Genomic DNA, 5,313 nt, shown 5'->3' with positions numbered 1-5,313 from the left:
GGACTGGTCTTCAGAAGGAAGACAACACCACAATCACCCTAATAAACAGTGCTCTGTAGTGTGATACCAGGGCACCTCTTGCTGTATTAAGTATGCAATTTTCCCCTTCTGTAGAGAGCATGACATATCTTTATACATAAAATAGGGAAACCAGATTGTGGAATGCATTTAAATGTTATAACTTTGACAATTATTCTATAGGAGATTCCATAGGAGACCATTGCAGACCATTGCAGAGGCTGAAAAACTCTCAGTTTCAGGATAAGTTGATATCCTGCTGAAGACCATAACCCACCATTATAAAGCAAACTCTTCAATAACTTCAATAACTAACAAGTTTTTTTTTCCCCAGCAGGTGCTCAGAGAATAGTTGTTTTCATGATTAATCTGAAGGTGTCCTGAGAAATGCCATCACTGCAGCCATGTAACAAGTTTTATATGATAATTTCTGATATGCTTGCTATGGTCATTGTGAATTCTTGATGTAAGTCTTTTACTACCATGTTTTCACTGGAGGAATTTTAATTTTCAGAATTAGAGTGTTATGCCTCAAGTCAGACAAAATCTTAGCACCAAATTATTATAGGCTGTTCCTTTTCTTGAGGAATGATTCCCAAAAAACTATAACATTTCTTCAGGGAATGTACCAATAAGAATAAGAAATAGAATAAGACTGTCATTCAACTGTGATTCAGTTTCAGATTTTGAATGTTATTTTTAAGTTAAAAACGTCTTTAAAACCTATTCTATTTTTTTATTTTTTTGTCCTCCTAGACAGCCTCATTTATTCATTCATTCTTTCAGCAAAACCTTCTACACACCAGGTGCTGTGCTAGGTATTAAGGACATAATATGAATTAGAATTTGCTGTCAAATTGTAATCATTCCTTTTTTAAAGCATTCTATATTTAAAAACCAGATACACAAAATGCCTGTTCTACTTCATATTAAATTTCTTGTGTTCTATACTCCTAACATAATTTTATAACATTTTTGACACAATAGATTGGTAATATTTGATAGTGGTATCAATGGACAATTAGAGAATCATCGTATTTTTAAAAATCAATATCCAATTTGCCTTATTTATTTATTTATTTATTTATTTATTTATTTATTTTACATTTATTTATTTTTGAGAAACAGAGTGAGACAAAGCGTGAGCGGGGCAGGGGCAGAGAGAGAAGGAGACACGGAATCCAAAGCAGGCTCCAGGCTCTGAGCAAGTGGTCAGCACAGAGCCTGATGCGGGGCTTGAACCCACAAACCACGAGACCATGACCTGAGCCGAAGTCGGACACTCAACGGACCGAGCCACCCAGATGCCCCCCAATTTGCCTTTTCATTGAGGATAAATGTGTGCCCTGTCTTTCATTTTAGCTTCTTTCTTTCTTTCTCTCTCTCTTTCTTTCTTCCTATGAAGTCTTTTATTTTAACGCCCCTTCTCTCATTTCAATCTTATGTTCTCATGACTATATCACAACAGACTTAATTTTTCCTGGGGTGCAAATTCAGTCACCACTTGCCTTACCATTCTAGTGCATGGTAGTGACTGAATTTGCACCCCAGGAATCAGTGTAAATAAATTATTAATTAGTCTGTCCTGTTCTCTGGGGAATCTCACATAAAACAGGGGCTGTTTTTTCATTGAATCTCTAATTCAGAGTCTAATCTCTTCTATTCTCTCTACTCATCCTTTTCCTGCTTCCCATTTTGAAGCTTCAAAGAAATTCCTGATTGTGTCTACTTTCCCAAATCACTCACAAAGAGGTTAACTCAGAGGTTGCAAAGTCAGATGCCTACAGGGACCAGCCTGGAAAGAGAAATAGTGCTAGGGGCTGAGGCAGCAATATTAGGGAGTGAGGGGAGACTGGGGCAAACCCCAGAGCACCGGCCCAGATAAGAGGAGGGTGCTGTATTCAGCACCAGTTCATTGTTGCTGACTGAATGATGAAATCTTTGGTTGGCTGATCATCTAATTTTCACAAGAGTCAGAAATCTGGATCTTTATGTAAAATGTGTCAATCTGTAAATGTTGGACCACCCAAACAAAACATGCCTGCCCAGGGCTGCCATTAGCAACCTCGGCTGTCACTGGTATTGAATTCAAAGAACTAAAAGCACCATAGGTTTTTGAAATGTCCTTGAAGAATGTGAGTTGGATTTGTGACCCAACCCCACACTCAAGGGAAAAGGAAAAGGAAAAGGAAGATTTCTTATCAGGGTTGTGGTTTGATATTTGTCTAATTTGTGCATTTTCATTAATCTAATCAGTACATTGTCATTCTACAGTTTTTAAAAATGTAATAAAGCAATCCATCTTTTATATAAGAAAAGGGGGGATGAAATATATATTCAATTTAAAAATACATATTCAATTTTGCTTTTATTTATATAAAGGAACACTGGCACGGGAAGAATACATTAAAAATTAATGAATGATTATCTTTATAGGGTAGGGACAAGGAAGAAAGGCATGAATGTGGGATTAAGACTTCTCAATCTATACTTTTAAAAAAAAAATTTTTTTTTTAACGTTTATTTATTTTTGGGACAGAGAGAGACAGAGCATGAATGGGGGAGGGGCAGAGAGAGAGGGAGACACAGAATCAGAAACAGGCTCCAGGCTCTGAACCATCAGCCCAGAGCCTGACGCGGGGCTCGAAGTCACGGACCGCGAGATCGTGACCTGGCTGAAGTCGGACGCTTAACCAAGTGCGCCACCCAGGCGCCCCATTATTTTTAAATGCCAATATTTACAATGTAACATTGAAATGGTTTCCTTTACAATTGTTTTATTTTATGATAAAAATTTTGGACACTGATATATAAATAGGGATAGATGTATTTTTCAAAATTCTTTTGAGAGTATATAAACCAAAAGGTTTAAAGACTACTGAAAGTTCAAGACTATTTTCCTACACAGTTGACCCTTGAGTTACATCGGGGTTAGGGGTGCCAACTCCCCCACTGTGCAGTCAAAGATCTGTGCATAACTTTTGACTCTCCAAAAACTTAATATCCTACTATTGACCTGAAGCCTTACCAATAACATAAATAGTTGGTTAACACATATTTTGTACATTATATTATTATATGCTATATTCTTACAGTAAACTAAGCTAAAGAAAACAATATTAAGAAAATTGTAAAGAAGAAAAAATACACTTAGACTACTGCACTGCAAAAAATATGCGTATGAGGGATCAGCAAAGTTCAAACCCATGCTGTTCAAGGGTCACTTGTACTTGAATTAATGGGGTCACTCCTTTGCCCATGGAAGGCCAAGTTATGTTCCATGATGAAAAATTAGCACCTCTGAATACTATCATATGGATTAGTTTTGGATTAGCTAGCTTTTACTTACAAAAACAGAAAACTTTTAAGTTCTATAAGAATGAGTGCCAGGTAAACAGGTAAATTTAGATGTCTATCAGATAGGTCCAACATACAAATTCAAGAATTTGCAGGGCTACTGTAATGAGAGTGCAAAGGAAGGCCAAATCAAGAGGCAGTTTCTTACTCAAATTTGCCATAGGCCAATCTGCTTGGGTCCATCTAGGAACACATAAAGGTGGATTTAAAATCAAAAGTATGAAGCCCCTGGGTGGCTCATTAGGTTAAGCGTTCAACTCTTGATTTCGGCTCAGGTTATGATCTCACCGTTGTGAGATTGAATTCTTCATAGGGGCTCTGCTGTCAGCACAGAGCTTGCTTGGGATTCTCTCTCCCTCTCTCTCTCTGCCCCTCCCCTGTGCTCTTTCTCTCTCTTAAATTAAATAAATAAACATTAAAAAAAAAAAAAAAACACAGCCAAAAGTACAAGTCCAGTGGTATGAGGGCTCATCAAACCCACCTATAATGATGCACCCAGAGTGGACCCTAGGGGATTGCTCTAGCCCCATGTTTCTCTCTCAGGCTCCTAGAACACGTGATGACAGGAAAAACAACCCAAATTTGAAATGAAAATGATGTAAACTAATTTTCCCCTTTCAAATAAGAAAGTATTAACTACATTTAATCTTTGTTGACTCTAAATAAAAAACTGAGCAATCATTTCTTCTCATTAAGTTCAACAATTTGCCTTTGCTATCCCTGTTTATATACCTTACTACGAAAAAATTCCAGTCTCCCAAATCACCCTTCATCCTCCACCCACTGGCCCACTCAAGGCTCTTCATACCACCTTTTCTGAACACTTTTCCTACCATTCCCCAATTTCTGAGATCTTTCACTGCATATCCTCTGGAATTCATGGTCCTTCATCATCTGTATCCTCAATCTCCTCTCTGAATAGTTCCTTCACCTGTTCTAAAGCAAGCCTCGTTCACCTCCCTGTGGATGCCAATTTTCTCTGCAACCTTTCCAGAGACCTCATGCCCCTGGACTTGGAGGTGGAATAGGAATCCTCCTTGCTCTTCATTGCTTCTTTCAGGCTGTTCTTCCTCTCTCCTTCTGAACTTCTCTCCCTGCCCAGTAATTGTTTTGTTTTGTTTTAAGTTTATTTATTTATTTTGAGAGAGAGAATCCCAAGCAGATTCTGCACTGTCAGCTTGGAACCCCACGCAGGGCTCACTCTCATGAACCAAGAGATCATGACCTGAAAGTCAGATGCCCAACTGACTGAGCCACCCAGGTGCCCCTGTTTTGTTTTTTTAACTTGTGTCCTATGATGTTGTCACTCTCCTATTGTGGAAGTCACCTACTAACTCATGTATCACTCTGCCTTATTTTTCAAGGACTTTATCTTTTGGCTACTGGTACCTTCTCCAGCAATTAGCACCTCTCCTAATTCTAAGTCTTGTTTTTATTATATACATAGATCATCCTTATGACACTCTTTTTGACTCTCTTCCAATGACACTGTATTCCACACCCTTTAGGCATTTATTGCCATTGTTGTATTCCACTCTAGACTTCATTACTTCTCCAGGATCTTGTTTTGTTGGTTTTTTTTTTTAATGTTTTATTTATTTTGGAGAGAAAGAGAGACAGAGCGTGAGCAGGGGAGGGGCAGAGAGGGAAACACTGAAACTGAAGCAGGTTCCAGGCTCTGTGCTGTCAGCATGGAGCCTGACGTGGGGCTTGAACCCATGAACCATGAGATCATGACCTGAGTCGAAGTCGGATGCTTAACCAACTGAGCCACCCAGGCGCCCCGTCCATAATCTTGTTTTCATGCATCCCACTCTAATTCCCATGTTGTTGTGATCACTCTGCAGAAGAAGTAGGACAGACTCCTCCACCTCAAATTTGGTTTGGATGTTGAGACTGATGATGCCACACATATGTACCAAGAGAGTATGAAAAGGT

General features: G+C 38.7%; 1 non-coding gene across 1 annotated transcript; it reads right to left on the bottom strand.

Moving 5' to 3' along the window:
* Window positions 1-354: 354 nt before the first annotated feature.
* LOC121027901 (small nucleolar RNA SNORD58) lies at window positions 355-420 on the bottom strand. The gene has a single exon (XR_005788983.1). It is a non-coding gene; the product is annotated as a small nucleolar RNA SNORD58 (small nucleolar RNA).
* Between the last annotated feature and the right edge of the window lie 4,893 nt (window positions 421-5,313).

This window comes from Herpailurus yagouaroundi, unplaced genomic scaffold (genome assembly GCF_014898765.1).
Source record: "Herpailurus yagouaroundi ecotype Mexico unplaced genomic scaffold, PumYag 77, whole genome shotgun sequence".
NCBI lineage: Eukaryota > Metazoa > Chordata > Mammalia > Carnivora > Felidae > Herpailurus > Herpailurus yagouaroundi.
Note: the sequence above shows the minus strand (reverse complement) of the source record. Positions and strands in the feature narration are given on the sequence as shown.